The sequence below is a fragment of the Armigeres subalbatus genome, chromosome 3, assembly GCF_024139115.2.
Source record: "Armigeres subalbatus isolate Guangzhou_Male chromosome 3, GZ_Asu_2, whole genome shotgun sequence".
Lineage (NCBI taxonomy): Eukaryota > Metazoa > Arthropoda > Insecta > Diptera > Culicidae > Armigeres > Armigeres subalbatus.
Genome location: NC_085141.1, coordinates 354594213 through 354611195, shown reverse-complemented (window position 1 = coordinate 354611195; position 16983 = coordinate 354594213). Strand labels below are relative to the sequence as shown.

The 16983-nt window shown below is 39.3% G+C and overlaps 1 protein-coding gene across 1 annotated transcript in view; it reads left to right on the top strand.

Moving 5' to 3' along the window:
* LOC134226108 (xaa-Pro dipeptidase) overlaps positions 1-16983 on the top strand; it is a 445683-nt gene that overhangs the window by 38200 nt on the left and 390500 nt on the right. The gene's annotated exons all lie outside the window — the stretch shown is intronic.

Here is a 16983-nt window from a genome sequence, read left to right as displayed (position 1 = left end):
CTGGCGCTGCGCTGCTGTTCTTTATTCGGCTTCCGCTTGCTGCCAACCTTGAATTCGGTTGTTAAACCCTTCTTTCCTTTAACTTGTCCGCCACCCGGTTTGGATTTCGCTGACGTGACCGACCGGGACGACGACTGGCTTTTCTAATTGTAAGTAGGAGGAAAATGGTATCAAAAGCGATGATACTTTTATGCCCAGGGAACTCGAAACAATTTCCAATCCGAAAATTGCCTAGACCGGCACCGGGAATCGAACCCAGCCACCCTCAGCATGGTCTTGCTTTGTGGCCGCGCGTCTAACCGCACGGCTAAGGAGGGCTAAACATGACACGACAGTATCATCGTGGTCTCAAGTTATACATTTTTTTTTGTAATGTAATTTTGGAAATGTATAGTCAATAAGAAAAGGCAGCCCTTACTTTGCACCGTTCAATGTGGAAAAACGATCCATAAAAGAAAGAAAAACGATCCATAAATAACATCTGAATGTTCCATAAAACGCTACCATAAATCCATAAAATAGCTCGAGAAATTCCATAAAGAATATTTTTATGATCCATAAAAATTTGAAAAATGATCCATAAAAACTATATTTTGATCCATAAAATTTCAAATTTGCGCAATTTATATCCTGATGATGATCCATAATTTCAGCCATATGATCCATAATTTTGGTCCATATGATCCATAATTTTGATAATATGATCCATAATGCTTGGAAAGAAGGCCAATGAAACTATATTAATTGATCTACACATTTTATAAAATCTATGGATCATTTATCAAAATTTATGGATCATATCACCAAAACTATGAATCATTTGAACAAAGTTATGGATCAACTGGCCTGAATTATGGATCATATGACTAAAATTATGGATCATATTACTGAAATTATGGATCATCATCACGATAAAAAAAAATGCGCAAATTGGAAGTTTTATGGATCAAAATATAGTTTTTTATGGATCATTTTCCAAAGATTTATGGATCATTTGTCATATTTTCATGGGAAAATAGCAAGAATTATATTGTTTTTCTTGACCATGTTAATGGAACATATTTCCCAATTAATTGCTAAATTTTAGCTTAGTTATGGATCGAAAAATTATTCTTTATGGAATCTCATTAACTATTTCATGGATTTATGGTAGCATTTTAAGGAACATTCAGATGTTATTTATGGATCATTTTCCAGTTTTTTATGGATCCGTCTTTATCGTTTATATGCAAAAGTATGTTTTACCATAAGAAAAAGAACCCATTCAACGCAGCATTCCTAATCAATCTGTCTCATGTTGACTGATGGATTTTCGAGATTTATATATCAATCAACTCGGAAACTCTCCAGCAATTTGTCAATATTATTGAAACATTTGATTATTAACGATAAACTATTGAAAATTTTAATTCTTGTCCTACCCAGTAAAAATATCAGAATCAACCAATCCCGTTCATGCATTGCTAACACGGACATCAGAATGATGAAAGTTACAGGCCTTGTGACCCACCGTTTCATTTCTTCCGGGTATAAAATGGTTCATGTTTCGCGCTCGCGCTTCATTTCTATACGATGATTCACGGTGAGTGATCACCGAGAGCGGGAACGGAGAGCGCACAGAACATTGGTGTTGGTAGCGGTCCTAGCATCGATGGCAGGGGGTTTCTGCATCTGTAGCGGTTTAGCGGAAAACTATCGAGTGGCTATCGTCGACGTCAGCGGCACTCCAGTGAAATGCATGGTTCTGGATCTGATTTTGTTGCGGGACCAATAAATTGGTTGTTTTGAGGACCTTCATTTAATACAAGGGAAGGTTGTTGTGTGAAGAATGTTGTTCAAAGTGCAAATTGATCGCTTTGCGATGCCAGAAAGTTGCCGTCCGTAGCAGAATCATGAACGCACGTCGGAGGGAGATGCTGCAAATATTTATTCCCATGGATGGCAGCCAAATGAATGTTTTTCTCAAGATTCTGATTTGGTTATTAAGTAACATTTTGATAAGAAAATTATTTTGAGCTTTTTAGTGGAATGTTTTCACCTGTCATAAGACGAGTTTAAACAATCCCATTGAATTCCACCACTTAATTGTATCCTGACAGATACGTATTTCGACCTCAACAGTAAGGCCGTCTTCAGTGTCTTGTCGAGTCAAGTACAAGACACTGAAGACGGCCTTACTGTTGAGGTCGAAATACGTATCTGTCAGGATACAATTAAGTGGTGGAATTCAATGGGATTGTTTAAACTCGTCTTATGACAGGTATTAAGTAACAGTTTGTTACTGGGAATTATTGAAAATCAATCGATTCTTTTAAGTATCACAATTTTGTAGAAGCGAAGATTTAGCCGAGATGAATTTGGTTTGAAGTGCAAATCATAGTCGCTTGGTTACAGCAGAAAATTGCCGTCGGCATCAGAATCTCGAGTGCGCGTCAGAAGTGGAAGCTGCAAAAATGTATACGCATGGATGTAAATAAAACCTGAAACAAGTAGCAGGCTACCTACTAAAATTATAATCTTGAGGGGAAATTTCACTCGACTGTTACTGCTGCTGTCCATGCGAATAATTTTCTGCAACGTCTCTCTCTAACGCGTTCTCGTGATTCTGCTACCGATGGAAACTATCTCAAATTATGGCGCCAGAGCTGCTTTCATTGATTCACAATCGATGGTACTTCAGGTCACTCCTGACGGAATCCAAGTTTCAAAGTGCTCGCGTTTTCGGGGGCACACCACTCGATACGGAAGCAACGCACAACTGTCATTTTTGTTGATTTAGTTTTGCTGCGTCGCAGCATGCGTGAAAAAATAAAAATGACAGTTGTGCGTTGCTTCCGTATCGAGTGGTGTGCCCCCGAAAACGCGAGCACTTTGAAACTTGGATTCCGTCAGGAGTGACCTTCAGACGCCACCGTTGCCTGAAATGTCCTCCACCGCACTCCTGCCATCGTAGCGAAACAAGCAAGAAAATTTCATCTGAATGCTGCTGATGCCAACGACGACGACCCACACTATCTGCGGGAACAAAATTTCCGGCAGGAGCTCCGCCGATGCCGATGGTGAGACCGCGGTCTGCTCTTCGCGAAATCTCGAACGAAATGACCCGCGCGCGGAAAAGCTGTTTACAATCAATAAAGTTAACCCCGTAGCCACGGCTTTTTGAAGAGTGTTACGGTTACACAATATTTGCCCTCATACCGATCAACAAAGAGGGAGACTAAGGGGCTTGTTTATTGATTCTAAGCAAACTGCTTTCCCCCGCGCGCGTGTCATTTCATTTGAAATGTCGCGGAGAGCAGATAGCGGTCCCAGCATCGGCGGAGTTGCTAAAGCAAATTTTATTCCAGCCCATGGCTTGGGTCATGTGGTCTTCGTCAACAGCTGTAAGCAGGGCCGGATTTATGGGGGGCGGGGGTGCCGTGGCCCCGGGCCCCCACAAATCTTATGTATCAAAACCAATCTTTTTTGTACATTTTGGGGCCCCCACAAGCTGTCGGCCCCGGGGCCCCTTTCCGGCTAAATCCGGCCCTGGCTGTAAGTGATTCAAAAGATGCATTATTAGATATTTTTTTCCTCAGGGCTACCATTCTATACAAAAGAAGATTGGGCGGGAAAAAATTGTTCAAAGTACGACGTTAGAAAGTTGCCGTCCGTAGCAGAATTACGAGGCAATTTTCGGATTGGAAATTGTCTCGACTTCCCTGGGCATAAAAGTATCATCGTGCTAGCCTCATGATATACAAATGCAAAAATGGTAACTTGGCTTAGAAACCTCGCAGTCGCAGTTAATAACTGTGGAAGTGCTTAATGAACACTAAGCTGTGAGGCGGCTCTGTCCCAGTGTGGGGATGTCATGCCAATAAGAAGAAGAAGATTGGCATTCCATCCTCACACTAGAACAGAGCCGCCTCGCAGCTTAGTGTTCATTAACCACTTCCACAGTTATTAACAGCAAGGTTTCTAAGCCAAGTTACCATTTTTGCATTCGTATATCATGAAGCTAACACGATGATACTTTTATGCCCAGGGAAGTCGAAACAATTTCCAATCCGGAAATTGCCTAGACCGGCACCGGGAATCGAACCCAGCCACCCTCAGCATGGTCTTGCTTTGTAGCCGCGCGTCTTACCGCACGGCTAAGGAAGGCCCTAATAAATTACAATGTGTATTGAGTTACAATAATATCCTTACGTTGTCCAACTTCTACCTTGCGGTCGTGTCTTGTACACAACCCTTCTGATTTTTCGACGATGTATTTGATCATGAATATTGGTGCAAAATTTTACAATTTACTTTCACTTTTACCCTTATGTCACACACCAAAGCACCCGTGGATCCAAGGAATTCTTGCAGGTATGGCACCAGACACCTGTAGCGCCTGGATCCCCGGCCATTGTGGCATCAGGGGAAACGTAGAAGCCGATGCCCTAGCAAGCGTTGGGCACGAAGGTCTTCCCTACACCCGCTCCGTCCCGCTGGCCGACGTTAAAAAGTGGACAAAAAGTGTCGTCGGCCAGGACTGGGCGCGGATTTGGAGTAGCAACCACACACTATCCCTGAGGAAGATCAAAGGCTCTACTGGCCCATGGAGGGAACTGACTTCCCAGAAAGAGCAGGAGATCGTATCGAGGTTACGGACCGGACATACAAGGGTCTCCCACAACTTTGGTGGAGGCCCTTTCCGACCTCAATGTGACCTGTGTGGAGTCAGAAACAGCGTGGAGCATTTCACCTGTAGATGCCCTAAATACGAATTCCCTAGGGAACTTTATGGGATCCCAGGCAGCATTAGAGAAGCTCTAGGCGAAGATGAAGCCAGAACGGCAGCTCTCTTTTGCTTCTTGAAGGATGCCGGGCTTTATCACCAAATATAGGACCCCCGAACACCTTCTTTCGGGAACATGGTCCTCTGTCGAGGCGAACGGGCTTTCCTCGGATTTAAGTCCCACCCCCTAAGTGAACCACACACTGTTCAGCCTCCTCCTCTATTTTTCAGCCTTTCTTTTACACGACATTCTGCCATGTCTTCGAAATCTTCTTCACCTTTTCATCAAGGTTTCAAGAGAACATATATTCGAGCAAGATGGCTCCTCCGAAAAAGTTCGGGCTCTGAAATTGCCATTTATCCAAACACTTGGCATTCGAACCTTTCTATGAAAGGACTGAATGATCCGATAGGATCCATTAAGGCAGAAAAGGCTGAAAAATATGAACAAAAGATAGACAGACCTTAAACATAGCCCACATCCTTCAACAAACACCGGAGAACAGCGCACCAAAATTCAGGACTACGGAACTTCATCAGGAAACCAAACTGCGATGCTGACAGAAATGCTGTCCATGCTCCAGGTGGAGCAGCACCACGTCTTACTCGGAAGTGTCTTCTTCCCATTAGATGGACCCCCCAGTAACACCCGTGATTGTTTGTGAAAGTGTCATCCCCTTTTTGTTCATCTTGTCGTTTATTTCGTTTATTTAAAAAAAAATAAGGTTAATAAAAAAATAGTAAAAAGTAAAACAACGGGCGAGCCCTAGGTTGGCACGCAAGAGGGGAGGCATCCGGCCCACCCTTCCCTCTTTCATCAGCACACAAATAGGCATCGTGGCGGAACCCTCGGTTGGACCGCAAAGGGAGCTCTTCAAGCTTCTTCCCATACCGGTGTTGAAAAAATCACTATTACTTTAATAAATAAATCATTCAGAGTAGAAATGTGTTGTACTTGCAACCAATATTAACATAAGGTATCCAATCAATCATGATCGTTGTCCAAAGTATGACTAAAGTACTACATAACTGACTATTGTACATGTACTAATAAAGGATGTTGGGACAGGGTAGCGATTCACTTTCAAAACAAAAATTCCCTGATTTTTCCAGCTTTTTTTCAGGATTTCCGTTAAATTTCCAGGACCTGTCTGACTTTTATACATCCGGACATTACTGAACCGATCGACGTGAAAATATGAATGGAGAGGCTTTTGGGGTCAGGGAAGATTCTTATGATGGTTAGAGACCCCTCCACGTTCTGGAAAGGGAGTTACAAATGAAACTCATTTCTACCTAACTCAAAAATTATTCAAGCAACTGGATTCATATTTGGTATATGGAGGTTTTTGAAGAAAAGAAATGTGTTGATAGTAGTTAGAGGCCCATCCCCTAACCGTGTTCTGAATCAATTTTGAATGTAAAACAAATTTCAGAGTATTAATCAATTTAAGGCGAGACGAAGTATTATAAAGTTTGAAAAGTACATAGGAAATTGATAATAATTGAAGTGATTGTCATTATAACAGCAGGGCAGGTTAATCAGTTAAGTTAAGTGAATAATTAGTAAGAACGTTGTTCTCTCTAAAGGTGACTGATACAATAATTTTGAAACTATGAATATTTGATAATATTGAATGCTTGAATTCATTCTTGGCTCTCTTTAGCCCGTTTCAAACACTATGAACCTTTGATTGTATTTTATCGTCTGCAAATTGTTAAGTAATTTACTGGGAAATACTCTAGTAATTTTTAAAAATATTTTTCTAGAAATGTCTTCGGATATTGTCTTCAAAATTCCAGGAATTCTTTGGGAATTTCATTCAGGAATTCCTTCAGAAACTTCTCTTGAAATTTCTTGAAAAAATCATCTTAGAAAATTTATTCAGGAATTCTAACGGGGAATCCTGCAGACATTTTTCGAAAATACCTTAGGGAATTCTTTAGAAAATTCATTCAAAAATCTTTGAGGCATTCTAGCAGGAATTCAACCTCCACACCTTCACACCTCCGAAAGTTCCTTAGGTAGTCCCTTAAAGAATTCTTCTAGCAATTTTTCAAGAAATTCTTTTAGAAATTAATTAAGAAAACATTAAGGAAAAAAATCCTTCAGAACTTTCTTTGAGAGTTGTCTAAAAAAATCGGAAATCGGAAATTATTTCTGGAATTCTGTCGAAAATTTCTCCAGGTATTCCACTGAATTCTTTTCGTTTGGAAATTCCATTCCTATGGAAAATCCATTTCCTCGACAATTTCTGCAGTAATTTCTTTTTAATTTTCGTCGGAAAAAATTTTAGGAGGAAATTCTAGAAACTTCAAAAAAAAAATTCTATTGGAGTTCCGATTAATTTCTTAAACGAGTTTCTGAAAGAGTTCCAGAAGAAATTTCTGTCATTCTTAAATTTCTTCAGTAATTCTCCCGGATTTTTTTTTGTATCTTTATTAGAGAGACTTTCACCCCTAGGCTGGCTCACCTCAGGTTCCTTCCGGAAATTCCTGCAGGATCAATAGTTCCATTGGAAATTCTTATTGGAATTCTACCCAAAGCTCCTTTTGAAATTTCTCCGAAAATCCTTTTGGAAAGTATTTTGTAAAATCCTTCATAAAATCCATTGAAAACTATGAGGAGTTTATTCGAAAATTCCTTCGGAATATTTTTATCGGAATATTTTCTTCCGGAGTGCCTTTTCCTATCAGAATTGTCAACGAAATTGCTAAATACCTCCAGAAATGGCTTGGACAATTTTGGCAGGAGTTTCTTCGAAAATTTGAATGGACATCCAGAAACTTATTGAAAAATCAAAATCAAAATCAGAATTCAAAATTCACAGAAATATTGACGTATATATTCAAATTTAATAAAACTATTTATTCAATTTGGTGGGTCACGTGCCCCATCGTCCACCAGTTTAACTCCGCCAGTGTTCAACACAAGAAATAAAATCTATCCTTCTCAAGTTAAGAGGCGAGTTGTTCGACAGCTTGTTTGTGGATCATTGCCCTACGGCACATGCACCATTTATTCTCACATTAAGACGTGTATTTTCGACTAACGGGTGGTCACTAAAAAACTGGAATTTCAAAACTTCAATACTTTTCTATTAGAATAATTGAGGTGAACCGGTCTAGGGCCGAAAACCTCATTAATAAAGACAATAAAAAAAAAATATTAGAATAATAATGCTTTAACCTTCGGGGACTCGTGCTGTTGTAAAAAGTACAACAGGATCGAAAAAAGCACGCTTCTCGTTCACAACGCAGGTGGGACTGCGTGAGCGGTCCAGGATGAAGCGAGTCCCAGAAGGTTAAGTAAGGGAAATGTTTCCATATGTGAATGAATCTTTAGAATATTCAGAAAATTGTCGCCCATACACTTTTACTAGAACATGCTCAGTTGTTTCAAACATGCCGTCAAAAGACTTCAAAGCCGCATATGATACAATCGATCGGGACCAGCTGTGGCAGCTAATGCACGAAAACGGATTTCCGGATAAACTGACACGGTTGATCAAAGCGACGATGGATCGGGTGATGTGCGTAGTTCGAGTTTCAGGGGAATTCTCGAGTGGTGATGGTCTTTCGTGTCTGCTATTCAACATCGCTTTGGAGGGAGTAATACGAAAGGCAGGGATTGACACGAGTGGTACGATTCTCACGAAATCCGTCCAGTTATTTGGTTTCGCCGACGACATTGATATATCATGACACGTAACTTTGAGAGGGTGGAGGAAGCCTACATCAGACTGAAAAGCGAAGTTAAACGGATTGGACTAGTCACCAACACGTCGAAGACGAAGTACATGATAGGAAGAGGTTCAAGAGAGGTGAATGTAAGCCACCCACCACGAGTTTCTATCGGTGGTGACGAAATCGAGGTGGTTGAAGAATTCGTGTACTTGGGCTCACTGGTGACTGCCGATAACGATACCAGCAGAGAAATTCGGAGACGCATCATGGCATCTACAAGACGCTTATAAGACCGGTAGTTCTCTACGGACACGAGACCTGGACGATGCTCGTGGAAGACCAACGTGCACTGGGAGTTTACGAAAGGAAAGTGCTGCGTACCATATATGGTGAGGTGCAGCTGGCGGACAGTATGTGGAGTAGACGAATGAATCACGAGTTGCATCTGCTGTTGGGAGAACCATCCATTGTTCACACCGCGAAAATCGGAAGACTGCGGTGGGCCGTAGCCAGAATGTCGGACAGTAATCCGGTGAAAATGGTACTTGGCTACGATCCGACGGGAACAAGAAGGCGAGGTGCACAACGGGCAAGGTGGATCGATCAGGTGGAGGACGATTTGCGGACCCTCCGCAGACTGCGTGGTTGGCGAAGTGCAGCCATGGACCGAGCTGAATGGAGAAGGCTTTTATGTATTGCACAGGTCACTCCGGCCTTAGTCTGGTAATAAATAAATATAAACGTTATTTGAATGGGAAGAACTGCTGATAAAATTCTACTTCTACGCAAACCGTAAATACATATCTCACTTTATGGTAACGATGGTATTTTGGACATCTGAATATATTTTGGACTTTTGGCTATAATTTGTTTATTTTGTTACATAAATGTCGTTGGAAATGTAATAATGAAAGAGGCTGAACAGACACATGACTACTATTTATTCAAAAAATGCTAAGTCGAAAAACACGTAAAATAAAACCAAAAGTCCAAAATACATTCAGTTGTACAAAATACATCATTTATCTACCCCAGTGGTGCTCAGCACTTCGGACGTTTTTTTCCTTAATTTACTTCTCACACAAAAAAATGAGCTTTAGCCATGCAAATTAGCACTTGGTCGGATGCTTACACATATATCTATCTGCTGAGGGTAATAGAACGGATATTGATGTTAAATTTACTCCGTGTGAAACGATCAAAGCAAAATAAAAGCGCGGCCCGCGGGCCGCAGGGTAATTTTACTTTGATCAAGTCATACGGAGTGAATTTAGCACCAATATTCGTTTTAATGTCCTCAGCTGATAGATAAATTTGAAAGCTTTCGTCCAAGTACTAACTTGTAAGGTAAAAGCTCATTATTATTGTGTGACAAGCAAATTAAGGCAAAAAACGCACAAAATGCTGAGCACCACTGATCTACCCGGATAGCTGGCTGGCTACGTCGATACACCTATGCCTGGCGTATTTTAGAGCTCCATAATTGTCGGTCTTGGGATGTTCCTCCAGTTTCCCCGAACATTCAGGGCCGCCAGGTCCGATTCCACCGCGTGCAGCTAGCGTGTTCGTGGCCGTCCACGAAGTCGCCGGCCCCTATCTGGTTTTCTGTTAAATATTGTTTTCGCTAAATACATCATTTGCCCTATGTGATTTCCAAACATTTTCGCCAACAAGCAAAGTAGGTACACGCAAAAAAAAAGCGTTCATGAATTCGTGAACTAACAAGTTCACGGTGTATTTTTTCGGGAACAACAGTCACGGATTCGGGAATACAGTCACGTTTTCTGGAACGTTCTGGAAAACGTGACTGGTGTTCCCGAATCCATGAAATAAATCACGGTGTATTTTTGCTGGTTCTCGAATTCGGGAACGCTTTTTTTTTGCGTGTATGGAGTTCCCTGATTCTGTGTGGAGTTCACCCGATACACGGCCGTGTAAAAAAAATCCCATTCAATTTTTTTGCAAACTTCCTCCATTTTGCATGATTTGTCCAGAGATCATAAAACTTTTTTTACACGAATTTTCAAACCTACGCAATTGTAATCAAACTGAAATGGTTCGATCACTTCCTTGCGCAGGGTGCATATCATCCCGTTCACCCCCCAGTAATGTTGATAGACGCTGCTATCAAAAGCGTGCAAAGAAAAGACGAACTTTATGGAGTCGCTTTCAATGGGGTTTAACCGGGTTTCCTTTCCATGTAGATAGAGTTTTGCGATAAAAATAGCACTAGAATAGGTTTTGTCAACTTGTTCCTATAAATAGTGGAATATTTTGAAATTGTATTTTGCCATCTAATAGAAAACATTGTCATTAGAATGGATAAGTGTAACTATTTCTGTTACAATAAATTCTCCACTTTATTCATTTCGAGTAAGAGAACACACCGTGTTACTAATAATAGAATGAGAGAACGCTTACTGATTTGTTTTTATTTTTATCACCCAAGAGATAAAACGAAATTTTCAAATAGATATAACCCGAGCAAAGGCAGATAACTGAAATGATATCAAACTGATAACACGATTAGTTATCCTTATTATCATTTTGCTATTTAGTTATCAATCATGTGATTATCTGATAACAGAATAATAAAAAATTTTATTATCAATACAAATTTTCTTCTAAATTTCGCGTCGTTCAGAAATGGGGCTAAGCATTCTATCCTTGCCAACATACTACTTCTGTTAAATGTAGCCGGCCTATGCTATGAATATTGTGACAAGAACTGTTTCCAAACACTGAACTGAAATTTTTATCTAAGCAGAGAGTGATTTTCCCCGTTACCCTCGATATCTATTGATTTGTTTATTACTCTGTCAACAAAGAAATTTACACAAGAGTTGAAATTTTCTTATTTGTTTTATGCTATGCTTATTAACTTTACTTTCATTTCAGGTGTCGTTGAATAATGAAATATGTATCTGAGAACCAATTAAGCGTTGTAGTTTATTAAGTACTTAAAATGGCCTTGCAGCTCCCGGAACATATGATCCAAGGGCATGTGCTCATTCAGGAACGGTGAATAATCTTGACTAACCGCCAAGCTAACCGCAACATAATTCATCTTGGGATCCACAGTGCTTATATATATTGAGAAGCAGAAATTTTAACTGGAAATGTCGGATAATCAAGAAATTGCAACGATCTGGTCTGTTGTGGAGAAAACAATCATGGGCGCACTTTAGTCGATCTAGCAATGGGCTCAACTATTGACAGTTTAAACCTAGGTTTGGACACAAAAGACAAACCAGAGCTAGATCATCTGCAGCCAAACCTTCAATAGTCGATGTCGAAAGGACGGTCGACGCATGGGAATATTGAGATGTGAAATAGAAAATCCTTTGGAAGGTGTTTTGTTACAATAACCCAAAAAATATGTTTTAACTACTCGACCCGGCAAACGTGGCAGACATTGTAGGTTAAAATGCACGTTGTGGACTCGGTACCCATACGAATCCTAATTTTAGTTTTCCACAATTTACTCAACCTTACTCGTGATTTTCGCATGAGCAAATATCATATAAACCCGCCGGAAACGACAAAAACATATCTGCAGAAGGAATTAAGTCATAGAACATTGACTGAACTGATAGATTTGAATTTATATAAATAAAAACTACTTGAGGTTGATTTGACTACACTGAAAATATTATACACGTCCATGTAATGTTCTAATTCACGATAATTCAACGTGTTTTATCTAGTTATATTATCATTAACATTCCACGTTAAACTGACTAGAAGAAAACATTGAATTAATACTACAAGGGAAACTATGCACTTTAACGTGTTTAGAACATCAGTTCTCTATATCATCCAATTTAAATAATAAAACCATGGCGGTAAGAGAAAACAACTGTTGAGAAAAAAATAAGTTCTACTTAGTGTTTAGATGCATGGAATTTAACGTAAACATTCTTCTTCTTCTTCTTCTTCTTATTGGCATTACATCCCCACACTGGGACAGAGCCGCCTCGCAGCTTAGTGTTCATTAAGCACTTCCACAGTTATTAACTGCGAGGTTTCTAAGCCAGGTTACCATTTTTGCATTCGTATATCATGAGGCTAACACAATGATACTTTTATGCCCAGGGAAGTCGAGACAATTTCCAATCCGAAAATTGCCTAGACCGACACCGGGAATCGAACCCAGCCACCCTCAGCATGGTCTTGCTTTGTAGCCGCGCGTCTTACCGCACGGCTAAGGAGGGCCCCTATACGTAAACATATCAAAGTAAATTAAATGATGGCAAGCAACCAGTGGCAAGATATATACGGAAACATACACGCTAATCTGAAACAACCCGGTGGCCGGGTCATTTGTACCCGAATTTTTCTGATGTTAGCAGTTGTCAAAATCTGGGTATGTCAACAAAATGGATATGAGTCAGCCGAACCCGAAATCTGGGTAAACGAGGACTTAAACATTTTCAGATATATCAACATGGCGTCGACCAGCGTCAAAGTCGCATGTTGGAATTAATGTTGGGGTTTTTATCGGAATGCAGCAAGAAACAGGTAAGAATAGTTGAATTTATCATGGCGGAGCATTGTCGACACAGCCGACAATTGTTTTGCATTGGGGCAATTGTTTTAATTTATAATTTTTTACACAATAATAATTTTCTAGAGCGAAAATATCTGGGCACCGGTTACCCAGATTTTTTCGCTTGTACTGCTACCCAGATTTGAGTTAAGGTACCCGAACCCAAATTAGAGTAACCACGGTATTGCTGAATCTGGGTAACTTTGACATAATTCTGGGTAGGTTCAGGTTAGCGTGTACATAAATGTAAGTTTGTACTATAGAAACAATAAAAAAATCTCTGTAAAGCATGAATAAATTTTCAGATTGATACAAGCAACAAAGCAATGGAGAATCATCAAATTGGTAACGATAATCGGATCCAATATACAAGTGCAAGACGTACAATCAATTAAAAGTGCTCTTTTCCGCATTATTTAAGCGATGATTTAAGCCAGCTATCGAACAGTTTTGTGTTCCAGAATCAACAACAAGATAACCGGGTTATCATCGACAACGATGGTAGAACACTTAGGCGATTGATCTAAACAGTTATTGTAAGATTATTTAATATATGCATATGAAAACATGAAACGTTTCACTGCGAATTACAAGGTTGTGGTTTATAAACCTATAGTTAGAATAAAACTAGAATCGAAATCAATCTACAGCATGGCGCTGCTAGTAACCTAATGATTGACAATTAGAGAGAAAAACTAACCTAAGCCTATTATGTATAAACCTATTATACTGGAAAAATCAATAAAATCAATAAAAGTACGATAAACCGTATTTATTCTAATTGATTGCTGGTTCGCTATTTTGAATTAAATTCTGTTATCTTTTTTGTTATATTGACTGGTAATTCAACCAAAATAATAACAATTCTAGTTATCAATATAACTGGATAATAAAGTTTGTTATTAATAAGTTATTCTGTTCTCAACTCTGTACAGCTGACTGTTATTTACATAAAATGGTCATATGGCATCATGATTTGATTATAAATATATAGTTTTCAGTAAATGCAAGATTGTAGAAAGCGTATTGCTCTTCTCTTCTATTCTTCAAGAAAGCGTAATTGGGTGAGTACCTAGAGACGACGCCGTGCAACCACTCGATTCGAGTTCGAATCCCAGTGAATGACAACATTTTTTTCAATGCGTAACGAAGTCGGCAAAGAAGATTCAACTATTTTGGTCGATAAAACAGTGATGACTGATAACTAAATAATAACTAAATTAGTTATTTGAGTAAATAACATGTATAACAAAATGTGTTATCAATTTGGTATCAGTGATAACTTAATTTGTTTTCATGTAGTTATTTCACGAATAAAATTCTGGTATCATTTTTGTTATGTTGGCTGTTAAGTCAGCCAAAATGATAACAAGTTCAGTTATCAATATGTCCGATAACCGGATAACAGAATTTGTTATCAATTAGTTATTTATTTGTGCTCGGGAAGCTGGGTTGGAATTGGTTGGAACATGTTGGCGTATCCTCAATTTAGAAATTAAGCATTATGTCAATAATTTGCCCTGGATACAAATCAGCCGTTGACAGGCAATCTAGATGAAAATCTTTCCAAGTAGGGGAAAAGACGGCTTTGGCAGGTTTTGCTCTATTATTGGCAGGGGGGTTTTTGTCGACCGAATTTTATGAAATTTGGCCTCAATATTCTTTGATATGCAAAGAATGTTAAGGCCAAATTTGAGCATAATCAGTCATAAAAAACCCCCCTGACAATAATAGAACAAAACCTGCCAAAGCCGTCATTCCCCCTATCATAGATTTTAATCCTATGTATATATGAACTAAAATTCTACAGACAAACTGCAGACCGAAATATTAAGACGTTCACGAATTCGTGAATAACACGACTGCGATAATGAAAGCATTCATTCATAAGAATTATTAAAATATCACATTACATGAGTGCAACTCATAGCAAACGCTCAAATTTTCACACTTTTCTATGCTAACTGACGCGAAGATACGTATCGTATGGTGGTGAAATTCAAAAGAACCTTAAATTATATTCGCTTTACAAGCCGTAAGGTTCAGTAAAATGCGGTTTCTTTTGAGCGGAGCCGGTTTTTCTGGATCGATGCAGACATCGCCGCTGGACGGCGATGCGATAGATGGCGAGATGAAGGTTCTGGTTTTTACGAGAAGCATATTATCGACCGTATTTTTGACGCTGTTAGATGCGATCCTTGGATTATTTTTTGACTACGTTTAACGACCAATCATATTTATGGATGTCGATGAAACTGATGCTTTTTATATGTAGTCATTTTTGATGTTCCGACATTGATACCGTTTTTGGAAATACATTTCTCCATGCTCTTGATATTTGCAACGGTTTCTATTTTCAATGAATTCGAAAGAAATATATCGAAGAACGATTGAACGTGACATCGACTTTTATTTAATTATAGAGTACTTGATGTTTCGAAGCGATATAGTATTTTTATGTTGAAAAGGCGAAACCGTGATTCGAATTATGTTTTTGGATGTGGGTTGTTGTGGTGCACCAAATTTCGGAGCATATTTGTGTTGGAATTTGTCTCCAGTTCTTGGAAACCACGTGCTTTTTACAGAAATTTTTCAAGAGCACCAGCTGAGAGAACCGCGCATAGGGGTGAGACATTGGTAAAATCGTTTGCTTACTTATGCTGAATAACCGACTTAAATTTCAGCATTGCATGAAATTTATTACGTCAGATTTGGGCCTTTGAAAATGGGATTAGAAAAACATGTGGTGAGTTTAAAATTCACCATTGGATTGATTGTATAATCACCTTAAAATTTCATCCCATTTCAATCGGATACATTTATTTTCACTAAAGTTAGATCAGTTCAAAAGAGATGTGGTGGAAATCTGGGAACCTGCTCCTCAAAGCAAGAAGTAGGCAATGTATAAAATATATGCTCGCGTACAACGGTTTGCAGAATCAAGGTAGGCTCGTAAAGAAAATGACAGTTCAAAAGTGACGTAATAGCTATCGCAGTATGAACGAGTGCAAAAGAAAGCCAAACTAAATCGTAGAGCGTTGGCTTGCTTCATCCCGGGCAGCGATAGCAGTGATGTCAATTGTTTACAGTGAAAATTGATGTGTACCTTTTTGCCCATCGACTACTCGCACAGAAAACAGGAAAACGATGGCAAAGTTTGAATGACATAAAAATACTCACAAGTCTAATAATGTTTGTTGATTATTTATATGATTTAACAAACATGAACAAAACTAAAATTGGTTTGAAATGAAGACCATCGTACCTATTGTGATTACAGAATTACACTGGCACTAAATTTGTGTTCTCCGATAAATAGCGAATCATTCTTTGAATTCTGGTAAGAAAGCATTATTTCCATTACACAACACAAAAACAGATATGCATAATCGAAAACATGTTTACGTTATGTATTTACCAGACTCCATAGACACAGATCGAATTGATATTATAACCAACTTAATCAGACGTATTCCCTGGAAGAAATCAAACGTGCAGAGTGCAGACCACCTTGGGTGAAAACGTCGGCATGTGCACAAACGGTACATTTTCGAGGGCTTCTTGGAAAACCTCATGGATCGGAGATAGCCGTTCGAGACACAAAAACAAATCAATGAAAAAGCACCAAAAAACCCAGACTTCACACCGACTCGGTAAACACACTGAGAGAACTAAGATCTGCGCTTCGGATACCGAACTCATAAAATTTGTTACCTGAAAGATAAATCTTTCCAAAAGTCAACGAACAGAGATGAAGGTAGGTGTGTAAAAAGATTATTCTGGGAAAGAAAATGTGGACGCCAGTCATCGTGAGCGTAGGTCGTTGAGTGCAGCTCAGCAGCATCATGCAGCAGTTGCATGCTTTAGTGCCTTCGACTGGGCCGCCCGAGGACAACCAGAAGACGATGGGAGGAAAGACTTGAAAACTGTAAACAAAATTTACGCGGGAATTTACTGAAGCGACGCTCGTCGGTTGAGTTAT